The 13,161-nt window shown below is 33.0% G+C and overlaps 1 pseudogene across 1 annotated transcript; it reads left to right on the top strand.

Moving 5' to 3' along the window:
* The first annotated feature begins 2,121 nt into the window (after positions 1 to 2,121).
* On the top strand, positions 2,122 to 2,577 carry LOC308645688 (small ribosomal subunit protein uS13-like; annotated as a pseudogene). Its single transcript has one exon. The product of its transcript is annotated as a small ribosomal subunit protein uS13-like (transcript).
* The last annotated feature ends 10,584 nt before the right edge of the window (positions 2,578 to 13,161 follow it).

The following is a 13,161-nucleotide window of genomic DNA, read 5'->3' as shown; positions in this document are numbered from 1 at the left end:
GAGGACTCATGGCCCCAAGACTGTTGCAACCAGTCACAGGTAAATTCTGGCTGTAATAAAACTCCAATAAACTAAAATATTCATATAGCTGGCATAGAGCTGTTCTAGGCTCTATCCATAGGCACTGACTTGGGCATATAGCTATTAGGATCTTGATAGTGTTTGATTTTATTATTCTGACACTGAATTTCAAGTCAAAGTCCTATCTAATTTTCCAAAATGGATCTCATTTGACATAATCTTGGACACTATATGCTGCCCAAGGTTGAAGGGGTGCTGAGGAAGGCAGTTTCTATGCCATCAAGGCTGATGCTAAGCTGGATCATACATAAATCTCACTAAAGTAGGGACCTACCCTGTCTTGTAGAGGGGCATGACTCGGGCCTATTCCAAGGATAATAACCTGATGTAGGTTGAAACAGGACACTATTCTACAAGGGCACAAGTTTCATAGGTTTCTGAATGATGTTGGGGTAGTTCTAGGGTTTTTATTTTTTAGCTCTGGGTTGAACATAGGGACCTTTGGTTTTCTTTCAGTATAGCTTTCACTGAAGTCACTATTAATACATCTCCAAGAAATAATTAAACAAAATCTTAAAATATATATTTTATGTAGCAGAATGAGCAAAATAAAAATTAGAGCATAAATGAATGCAACAAGGAGTTTAAAAAAAAGAGAAAGTCAACAAAATGAAGAATTGATTTTTTGAAAAACAACAAAATTAGTAAAACTTTAGATAGATAAATTTTAAAAAAAGATGACTCAAATAATAAAAATTTGAAGTGAAATAGAGATGCTACAATGGATTGATTCCACAGATATAAAAGGCTTGTGAATAATTATCTTACCAAAAAAATGGGCAGCATAGAAGAATTAGATAAATTTCTAGAAACATAAAAATCTACCAATCTGGATCATGAAGAAAAAAAACATTTGGAAATACCTGTAACTATTAAAAAGAAGAGTTGGTAATCAAAAAACCTTCCAAAGAAAATCCCAGGACAAGATGACTTTGTTGGAGAATTCTATCAAATATTTAATTATGAATTAACAATAATCCATCTATAACATTTCAAAAAATTTAAGGGGGAACACTTAAATTCATAATATTTTATTACCCTTACAAAAAATCATATGACCACACTACAAAAAAACTAGAATAATATTTCTGATGAATATTGGTGGAAAGACTATCCACAATATGCTAAATAAACCAAATTCAATAACATATTAAAAAATAAACCAAATTCAATAACATATTAAAAAGATTATACACCATAAACATTTGAAATTGATTACTGTAATGCAAAAATGGCTCAACATATAAAAATAAATCAGTGTAATAATCACATTAACAATATCAAGGAAGAAAAAGCCAAAGATCATGTCCGTTGGTTAAGGAAAAATTTTGAAAATATTAAATGAAGAATAGAAGGTAATTGCCTCGACAGAATAATAACCATGAAAGAAAAGCCCATAGCTAACATACTCAGTGTGAAAAACAGAAATAATTTCCTCTGGAAGTTTGAGCCAAAGATATCAAGCAAAAAAAGAAATAAAAGGCATATGAGCTGGAAAGGAAGAAGCAAAATTATCTTCATTCACAGATAACATGATCTTCTATGTAGAAAAATCTAAGGATTGCACACATATACATACAAACTGTTCAGTTAACAAACTTACCAATGTTGCAAAAGGTAAATGACTCAAAACATCTTGTAATTTTATTTGTGAAAAAAATCACAAAACACTGACATGAGAAATTGAAGAAGTTCCATATACTGGAAAGATGTCTATATTTATGGAATGAAACAACATTATAGAAATCCTCTAACAAAGCACAGGGCAAATATCTTAGGGCATTATTTCTTCCACAGGCATCAAAGTAAAAATAGTGCAATAAATCCAAATTAAAAACTTCCATGTAGTAAAGAAAACATTAATCAGAGTAGAGAAATAATCTAAAAATGGGAGAAAATATTTGCAAACCATATCTTGATAACAATAATATCCAAAATACATACAGAACTCCTTGGGCAAAGGACTTGAATAGATACATCTCAAAAGAGAATATATAGCTCTTCCACAGGAGGCCTACACCCTGCTGCTCTGCTGCCACCATGTCTCTAGTGATTACTGAAAAGTTCCAGCACATTTTGCGAGTACTCAACACAAACATCTATGGGCAGTGGAAAATAGCCTTTGCCATCACCCCATTAAGGGTGTGGGCGAAGGTATGCTCATGTGGTGCTGAGGAATGCAGACATTGACCTCACCAAGAGGGCAGGAGAACTCACTGAAGATGAGGTTGAACATGTGACCACCATTATGCAGAATCCACGACAGTACAAGATCCCAGACTGGTTCTTGAACAAACAGAAGGATAGAAAGGATGGAAAATACAGCCAGGTTCTGGCCAATGGTTTAGACAATAAACTCCGGAAGGACCTGGAGCAACTGAAGAAGATTAGGGCCAACAGGGGACTGCGCTACTTCTGGGGACTTCGTGTCCAGGCCAGCACACTAAGACCACTGGGCCCAGTGGCCGCACTATGGGTGTATCTAAGAAGAAATGAGTCTGTAGGCCCTTTCTGTTAATAAATAGTTTATATACCGATGGCAAAAAAAGAAGATATATAAATGGTCAAAAAGCATATGAAAAGGTGGTCAACATCATTAATCATCAGGGAAATGCAAACCAAAACCAAAATGAGATATTACCTCACACCCAATAGGATGGAAGCTATCAAAACAACAAAATGATAACATGAAGGTAGTAAGTATTAGAAACAATGTGGGAAACTGGAGCCCTGCTTATAGTTGGTGCAATTGTAAAATGGCCCAATCACTACACAAAAGCAATGTGAAAGATCTTCAAAAAATTAAAAGAAAATTACCAAATGATCTAATAATGATAGGCCATAAAATTTTCTTAATCCTCTAAAAAGAAGGAAATACTGTCACATGCTATAACATGCTCAAAAATTGAGCCTGTTTTTCTAAGTAAAACAAGCCAGTCACAAAATACATCCTACGTGATTCCATTTATATGAAGTATTTAATGCAGCCAAACTTTTAGAAAGAGGAGTAGAACAATGGTTGCTAGGGACTAGAGTAGGGGAAAAGGGAGTTGTTAAATGGATATAGATTTAATTTTGCAAGACAAAAAGTTCTAGATACTGTTGTAAACAGTGTGCATATTTTTAACACTACTGTACTGTACACTTAAAAGTGGTTAAGATGTTGTGGGTTCTTTTGTCATAAAACAAGCACATGAGAAATTAGTTGTAAGGTTTTCATAATAAGTACTAGTTTTAATTATATCTCAAGCAGTAAAATATATAAATGTATATTTTAAATGTACTTAATTTTAGATACATGTGCATATCAGTCACTTTTGCTTACATTTCTAAGATGTTTATTACTAATTAAATATATATGTTTTGTTATAAGCTATGGTATCTACTCAACAAACATTTTATGTAACATAATCTGAAAGGAAAAGGAAAAAAATGGCTTACCTTTCGTGCAAGCTGTGATTCTTAGGGGCCCTAAGTAGTGGTGCTCCCATTACATAACCCACACCATATCCCAATGTTGATGAAGCATCCCCAAAACCTAGAAAATGAATACTTAATATGAAGCAACTTTACAAACCAGCTTTGTCATGAGATAATAAGAATGACCTAAATGGATTACTTCTGTAGTTTTTTTTTTTTAAATAACATTCTGTGTTAGTCCAGAGAAACAGACTAATAAAAGATATTTTTATATATAGGAGGGTAGAAGAGAGAAAGATAAAAGAGAGAAAAAAGAAAGAGATTTTAAAGAATTGGCTTATATAATTATAGGACTGAGCAAGTGACAAATTTGTAGAGTAGGACAACATGCTGCAAATTCAAGTGAGAGTTGACTGGCAGTCTTGAGGTAGAATATCTTCTTCCTCAGGAAACTTCAGTATTTACTGTTACAGAATTAAATTGATTGGGTCAGTCCTCTCCACATCATGGAGCTTATCTGTTTTATTCAAAGTCTACAGATTATAACATCAATCACATCTAAATCAATATTATCATAGAAACATTTAAACTAATGTTTGAGCAAACAACAAGGTGTCATAACCTAGACAAGTTGGCACAAAAAAGTGACCATTACACATATCATCCAATCAAGTATTAGAGACACTCAGGTAACTTAATTATATAATTCATTATATCTAACATAATATATTTAATATAACACAAACATATTTATATTGAATATAAACATAAATTTAGTATATTTCCCTTAATAAAGTTCTATAGGAAGACAATACTTTATACCATCATCTTTGTATACTTCACCTTAGCTGCCAGGGTGGAAGGAAGTAGAAATACAGTAGGCTTGTTGCTACATTACAAAGGAATGTATTTTAGTTGCTATTCAATATAATTAAAAATAAAGCTAAAATATTTGCTGCCACTCTTAACATTAGTAAATTATTGCAAATATTTTTGGTGAAAGTAGATATAAATATGAATATGTTCTACTTTAGTTTATTAGCATATTTAATAATTTATACACTTTTTTGTCTCTCATGGAAAATCATTATTCCAGTGCAAAATACTACTTAGTCACCTTCACATAAAGTATATAAAAATAATTTTGTATTTTTCCTTAAAAATGATATTAACATAACCCTGTAAAAATAGATGATCTAAGCAGGATCAGAATCTATTTCATTATAAAAATGGATAAATTTTCCCGTGAAATATCTAGGGTTACATAGAAGCCTGGAATGCTATAAATAGGGTTGACTATATGATGTTCTATTAAATGGCATATCATTTGTCTCCTATGATGAACATGATTATGTTTTTAAATTACCTTAAAAATATCAAAAGACCTAAAAGTGATTTTTGTTAAAAGAACTTAATACAACGATTATTTTCAGCACCACAATGTATCTGGTGCTAAAGAGGCACCTAATAATGTCCTATTCTCATTATGAACATAAGGCAACAGCTTCCCATCTGTATCCCCAAAGTTTAAAAGTAACAACTAATCAGGCAATTTAATCCAATGTTTTTTAGACTTTTTTCCTTGGAGAAATGAACATCAGCCTGTATAGACTGAACTGAAAAGACAGACAATAGATGGATAAATAACAGTTTTTATTATTTTTAAAGTATGCAGTTTTCCATTTTTCTATATATTTTCAATGACATTCAGATGACTTGTCTAGAATTTCAAATCTCAAGTCACTCTTCAGAATTAAGTGTTTCACTGTGGAATTTTTTGTTTTGGTTTGTTTTTTGTAGTGCTGGGAATCAAACCCAGGGCCTCATGCATGGTAGGCAAGTGCTCTACCCACTAAAGTACATTCCCAGCTTTCAGTGTAATTTTGAAAATAAGCATACAAGTTAACACTTAACATATATAATGTTATAACAGGGCCAATAGATAGTATTTTTATATCAGTTAAAATATATATTTTAAACTGCAGAAAGTAAATGGGCCAATAATATTAGAATCAGGGGAACTTGCCTAAATAGAAGCCAGAGGAGTGCAAAGGAACACTGTCATCAAGGAAGGTAATTCCAAGGATATAAAGAGGCATTCCTGCTGTTCCCAGCACAATCTTCCCGAAGGTGGAGAAATACACATATTTTGATTGGAATGATTCGGATCTGGTGCAAGCATCGAGAATCTTCATTGGATTGCAAATATCTTTTGAAAAAGACAATTGTATTTTGTTAAATTAATTCAAAAGTTAAATATGCAAGAAATATGAAATATTCTTTATCAAACATTTTTCTTCTACAATCTGTTGCCACCATTATGCTTTTATCTTTTAGATATACTTTATTTGTATTGAATGTATTCCTATGATTAATCATATTCTCAGAAAACCGCTATAATAAAAGAAAATTTGTGGGAATGCCAGAAGAGATGAACATATTATAAACCAGAATTTAAATGTTCACACATGATTGTATTCACACAATTATATGTGCCTAGGCATTTTTATACATATACATTTATACACAATATAACAAATATTACAGTCATTTTCCTATTAATTTTGCATCCTGTTCCACAAGATGCAAACTTCTAATTTTCTGAATCATTAAAGCTTACTTTCTGAGTTCAGTTCTATATTCATTTCTTTAGTGATCTTTATATTAAATTTGACATTCTGATAAAATAATGTCCCATTTTAGACCAACTAACTTCCAGAACATAGGATCATAAGGACAGAATATAACATGATAAAAATTTCTTGTTGCTAGAGTTATTATAAGGTCATTCATCCATAAGATTTAAAGATCCTTTAGTTCACAGGATAGTTCTTATAATTTTTTTAAATTCATTAGGTTATAAAAAATGCTAAATAAATTTTTGTGTGATTTCATTTGTTATTTTACTTTGGTCAAGTTAGGCAATCGTTACTAAATCATATTATTATGGTTGAAATTTAACAAATACTTTCAAAATATTTTGAAAAACCTAGTGAAAAACCTAGTGAAGTACAGATTGCAATATGGTATAACATCACCTTTTCATCTGACTTAGTTTCCATGGAATGATATTCGACTCCATAGCAAATGGGAAAAGGCTCTAGGATTGTGATGAAAATGTTGATGGTTCATTTTATACGGACAAATTGACTTGCAGTAATAACAGTATTAGTTTGGAATATTTGCAACACGCTTTTTAATTTCTCGATCTCCTGTTGTTTATGGAAACCTACCTGCCTTAGGATGCTCATTTTAAAAGTCAAATCTAAGTAAAAACTTTTCATAATTGGATTTTCAAGCATCTATACTCTAATCATCCCTGTCTTCCCAGCTCACTTATTTTTGCAACCTTATTTCTGTAGTCCTTAAAACTCATCAGGACTGGTAATCTATTGACCCTGCTCCTTTTCACTAGCCCAGTGTCACATTCCTTCTATCATAATCATCTCAATCTCTGTAGTCCTTTGCTATCTTTTACATCATGCAATCCCTTAGTAAAATTGCAACCCTGGTCAAATTACTTTTTTCCCTACTCTATATTTTCATTTTGAAATTGGTCATGACTGGAGAAACACACACATCCATTAGAAATCCCACACTGAATTCATGATAAATAAATTCAAGGAGGTCCTTCAGGCTCCTGATAATCATAAAATCTGTCCCTGCCTTCTCCTAGAAAATTCAACTTGTTCATTTCCCTTCTCCTAGGGTTCATACTCCCGAGCTTCCTGTTGACCAATAGAAAGAAGCTAATCTTTTAATGACATTCATCATATTAAAATAAATAAATAAACAAACATAAAAACTCTATTTAGGACTATAAACTATATGGCTATGGCAAATAGCAAGCAAAAGAGAATTTCAAATAGGAAGAAATAATCAATATTATGAAATGCTGATGAAAGTTCAAATCAAAACACATAAAATTTCATTATATTAAATAGCATGAATTACGTTTGTGAAAATAATTCTGTTGCAGCATTTAGAGTGGAAGCCATGTTAAAGTAGACTGAAGAAAAGAATGGGAGATTAAATCAGAGAGCAAGTACATTTCTTTCAGAAGACTCACCTGTGAAAATCAGGAGGTTGAGAAAAGTGATGAAAAAGAGAACTACCAGTTATGTCTATTATTGCTGATATTGTTTAATACTAGGAAGAAACTTCAACAAATTACAGTGCCAATGAGTGGGATGATTGAGAAGAAAAATTTGCAGAAAAGCGGGGAAGGAGATCACTAAGAGGAATAGTCTCCGGAGAGGCAAGGGAGCACAGAATGGTTAGCAGAAGTCATACCTTTATTCCATAGGAAAGACGAAGTAAAGAATACCAACCAATGAATACATGTGGAATTATAAACCCTCTGAAAATAAATTAAGGCAATTTTCCTTTATGAAAGTGTACTTTCCATCCAACACAGAACATCAGAGCTAAGTGAGGAAAGTCTGAACTGCTTGTGAATTATGGAACACAGTGGACTAAAATACAAAAACTTGTTTTCAGGTTGAGCAGATCCATTTGAGAGCAAAATGAACAACTGAGGTTGACATCAATGAATTTATTGTAGGATTCATAGGTGGCAGTCTAGTTATAGCTAAAGGAAATTTATGTGGTTCAGTGAAAAGGCTTTCCAGCCAGGGACAAAAACAGAAAAAAGAGAGCTTAGGAATTTGATTCAAGTGTACATAAAATACTTCTAATATTTCATGTTGAGGAACATAAGACAAGCTACAAATGAAGGGAAATTATAATGAGGATCTGACAAAGAAAGTAGGTGTCACTATCCTGGAGGTCCCAGTGAATTTTGCCTTCAACATATGAGTAAGTAGGAAGAAGGGGGGGTGTAATATCAGAGAGCTGGATAATACATGCTGAAGAAGTTCTCATAATAGTGACAGTGCACTGATACCAGGGCACATGTGGATGGTCCCTGAAATATAAAGCTTTAGTAACTAAAGATGAGAATGTGGAATAAGTGTTTCCACGAGTTCATGGAGAAAACTCAGTTCTACCTTTTCAAGGATGTGTGAAGTACAATATCTGCATGCTGGTTGAGGCACAGTCTTGGGGATTGGAATGTCATTAGTAGAGATATCTGTGATAGGTATGGTAAGCAGAGCCAGGGAATAGGAAATGCTGGTAAATGGGAGGCACAGCACCAAAGAGGTTCAGACCACTCAAAAGGGAAGAAAAGCAACTAACTCAAGGGTACACAGAGGACAGAGTAGGAGAGATATTCAGACAAGACAAGAAGGATGTGGGAAAGGGACAAAACAAAAGATTACAGAACTCACTGTGTGTGTACGTGAACTAGATATGAACTTAGAGTTAAAAGTTGTTATTTAATAAATAAACTTTCAAATGCAATAAGAAAAATATCTGTTTAGACAGATACTTGAAAAGAGCACTTCTACAAATAAATTTATTTCTCTTTTATTCAGTTTATTTCAACTTCTGTGGTATCAAGCAGAGTCACCCAGTAAATACATTATGTATTATTATGTGAATTGTATGCATCTAATCACAAGCAAAAACTAAAATATGTTATCTACATGGTATAAACAAGACATAAAAGGAAGAAAGATCATACTGATTTACTGCCATGACTCCTACTGAGTACTGATCAGAATTTTTACTATGTATAAAGCAATTGTTTCCTAAGGTTTTATTCTTCTGAACAGAATAAAAGTTAAAGAAAAGTTAGGAATTAAATGTTTTCCATTCCCTTCTTGCCTTAAGTCATTTTCTCATTTAACCATAAGTCTGTTCTATAAATATAAAAAAGGCATATTTTATATTTCTTATATTGATATAAATAAATTATACAGTATATAACCATATTTATATATTACTTTTGTTGTATTAATATGAACTATTTTTGAATTTAATATGCTACAAACACACATCATAAATATACTATAAAACACTTTGTACATATCACAAGCATTTATACACTTCTACAGTACACAGAGACCTCCTCCTACCTTTTTTCGCTATGTCTTGCTGAACCCAGTTTAAAGTTGCCAAAATGGGCAAATGAATTCAATCACATATATAAACCTGTACATGATAAGAAGGAATCTGATACAGTACTGTCATAAAAAATTCAAGGAAACTTCAAATGCCTTTTTCTGGTGGGAATAGTGAAAAGATGGTAGAATATTTTTTTTTTTAAATGAACAAAGGGCTGGGATTGTGGCTCAGTGGTAGAGCACTTACCTAGCATGTGGGAGGCACTAGGTTCAATCCTCAGCACCACATAAAAAAATAATAATAATAAAGCTTTGTGTCCAACTACAACTAAAACAAACATTTAAAAAAAATAAACAAAGGGAAGAGGCCACCACCTTTCCCGATTCAAGTACTAAGTCAATGAGCAGGTCCCATTTTGAAATGATTAGAGTAACTACAAAAAGCTTAACCTTTCTTTATTTGTGTGTAGGCTTGTTTATATTTGAGCTTGTGTGTGCATTTGCATGTATGTATGTCTGTTGAGGCGAGAAGGAAGAGATTAATTAAACCATATTGTGGAAGACATAAGGAATCATGAAAAATTCTCAAGAGATTCATAGTTATATATATGTGAAAATTAACAAAAGAGAAATAATCTCATAAAGTAATTATTCCAAATGTTCTTTCCTCTCCTTCCCAAGCCCATTTGTTAATATGAAGGGTATATGATCATGACATATCTGTTCACTAGGAAACTTCAAGTAATTAGTCAATAAACTTAATTATATAAATCAATATCAATGTATCGGTATATAAACAGATAGGCATCATAGACTATTTCGAGTCCCCGAGCCAATGATTTAAATGAATATTGATTTGAGGCACAACAGTATATTTGAAAATATTACCTGAAACTTCTTCCTCTAAATGAAGATTTTCAACACTCAAGTATGGATAAGCAAGTAAAAATGATCCAACTCCTATTAAAAAGGAGGACAGTGCAACCCATCTTGGTCTGTATCCTCTTGCTCCATAATATGCTACAAATACTGCTACCACACAAGAGGAAACATCATAACTGAGTTTCAAGGCTAATTTCTGTATGATTCTCAGAGTGTAGTGCTCTTGAAAACTGTTAGCGCTCACGTCTATAAGACCAAAAATAATACCTAGAATATAAAAAGAAAAATGAAGACAATGATATGCATCTAAGAAACAAAATAGATCACATTATAAACATTTCAAAGCAAACTTAATTTATATTGATTTACCTTTATTTTACACTCTTCTGAATGTTTAAAATCTATAGACATAATTAGTGATTATTTTTCTGGCACTAATTGGTGTTAACTTTTAAGAAATATTTGCTAGCTGCATTTTGAAGTTACTTTTTAACTACCTCTATGAGTAATTTCTTGAAGATTATTCTTATTGTATTATTCAGTAGAACTGATCTTTATTTTAGTGTGTTACATTTCAATTATTAAAACATTTATAAATACCTTAATGAATGTTTATCCACCATCTTGAATTGAAAATGTAATGCTCTCAGAATTGTTGAAACCAAACATAATTCAAATTCATGTATGTCTCTCCCCTCCATAACCGGCTTTCTGCATTTGAAGTTTACCATTTCTGTGTACTTTCACAATGCACTTATTCAATGTAAATAACACAGGGTATTGAAATGGTTCTATACTATGTGCATTTCTATCATTCAGTGTACAAATAATCATGTTAAGTTTTTTAGCCAAAAATAAGTTGATATAGGCAGGAAATGGTTCCAAAAGTAATACATTTATTGGAATGAAAGGGAAAGTGGTTACTAACTAAAACTCAAGATAACCCTGAAAGATTGCCTGAGCACAACCTTATGCTATGATGCTCCTGTTGGAACAACACTCACTACCTTGTTTTTTAGGAAAACAGGAGCCCACATTCTTCCTAATGTTAGGCAAACCAGCTCAGTCACCTCCTGCTTCTGCTGCTCTTGCAGGCCAGAGACAGACCCCATGAGCACAGTGCTGCTGCACAGTACTCCATTGCTGCTGATGGAAACACATTAACTCCCAAATTTAAATCCAGGAATTTTCAATCATCCAGCATTGCTCCTTTGCTAAAACCGCCAACAGGAGCAGAAAGTACTAGAGGCTTCCCACTGCCCCTTTTTACATCTATTGCCACAATCCCTTCAGTGGCAACATCTAGGTGAAATAAGACAGCTTTCTCTAGGCATGTCGTTTTTACACTCACTCTGCCAGTCCACTGGTAAATAGGAGTGAGTTCATGAAGGGAGTTTATAGCCCCCAGGCAAAAAATTTTGCAGAACTTTCCCTTGAGCCTACTTGGGACTCATTTTCACCCTTCACTGCATATTTAAACCTCCATACCAAATAAATAACAATATCATCCTGTTTTTGCCTAACATGTTTCAACTATCAGTCATACAAAGATGCTCCCCCCAAAAACACACAACCTAATCAGACACCACATCCATCTCAGGGTAATAACTTTAGTCACAACCCTGAGAAGAGTTCTTTGGCCTAAAAACAAAATGGCAATGGTAACTTCCAATAATAAAGAGAATATATCAGAGGCTTAACTAAATTTGTGAGGAATTCCACTGCCAAAGAAACCTTAAGACAGACTTTCAGCTACAATTAGTTTAACAGACCAATACCATCAGAAAACATGATAAAAACTTAACTGCACCCAGGAAAGAAATTTTCTTCAACTCTCACTGTAGATGGGGCCATGGAGGATAATGGCCAAGACTAGAAATACATCCTGCCAGTAATTGTGACCATCTCTACAGAGGCAGTATTAATTTGTCTTTTAATTCACACACATTCTGTAACTTACACACAAATTTTTAAGGTTGTCTACTTTATGTAAAGTATAAACAAAAGAATAAAATGGGAAGGAGCAAAATAAAAAAAATGGAATATATACATATGCAAACATATACGTGTACACAAAAATGTATACAGGATATGTTTGTATGTATATGAATAAAAGGAACAAAAAAGAGAAAATGTGTCACGGCTATAATTTTTATTTCACCAAATGGTTATAAGACTGCAGTTGTATTAATAACTTTCTTCTCCCTTTACTCACCCTTTTTTCTACTGCTTGATCCCAAATAACATGAATAGTTTGCTATTTCCAAGCATACACCTTATCCTATGAGACAGCATCTCAAATTTGTTGATTTTGTCTACCAGTTAGGGTGTCTTGTGAATCTTCAATTAAGCTATTATAATGATTGAGACAAGAGTTTCTGGTTATTGAGATAAGTTGGAAGGTCAGTGAATTCCATGAGCATGAACCAACTGCTCTACCTCTTTTGCTGTAAACTGAATTCTCAATCAGATGCAAAATGATGGTAAAATATTATCAGAAGATAGATAAGACATTCATTAAGTCAAATTATGGTAATGCTTACAGATCCCTGGTGTCAAAAGCAGAGCTCATATCCAAATAAGATCTGTTTTAGTGAGGACACATTATTGCCCACTCAGTAACAAAAGCAGAAATATATAATCAACTTGCCTCCAGGTGTCTGGTTGGTTTCATCAAGGAATGGGGTTATTTCCTAGATTATGCTGATTTGTTCTTGATTGAAGTGGCAAGGCAGGCTTTTGGCAGTGCAATACCCAACTCAACTTTGGTAATGGTAAAGCCTTGCATTCAGCTCTTACATATCCTCCA

The sequence above is a fragment of the Spermophilus citellus genome, assembly GCF_964194105.1.
Source record: "Spermophilus citellus genome assembly, chromosome: 1".
NCBI lineage: Eukaryota > Metazoa > Chordata > Mammalia > Rodentia > Sciuridae > Spermophilus > Spermophilus citellus.
Note: the sequence above shows the minus strand (reverse complement) of the source record. Positions and strands in the feature narration are given on the sequence as shown.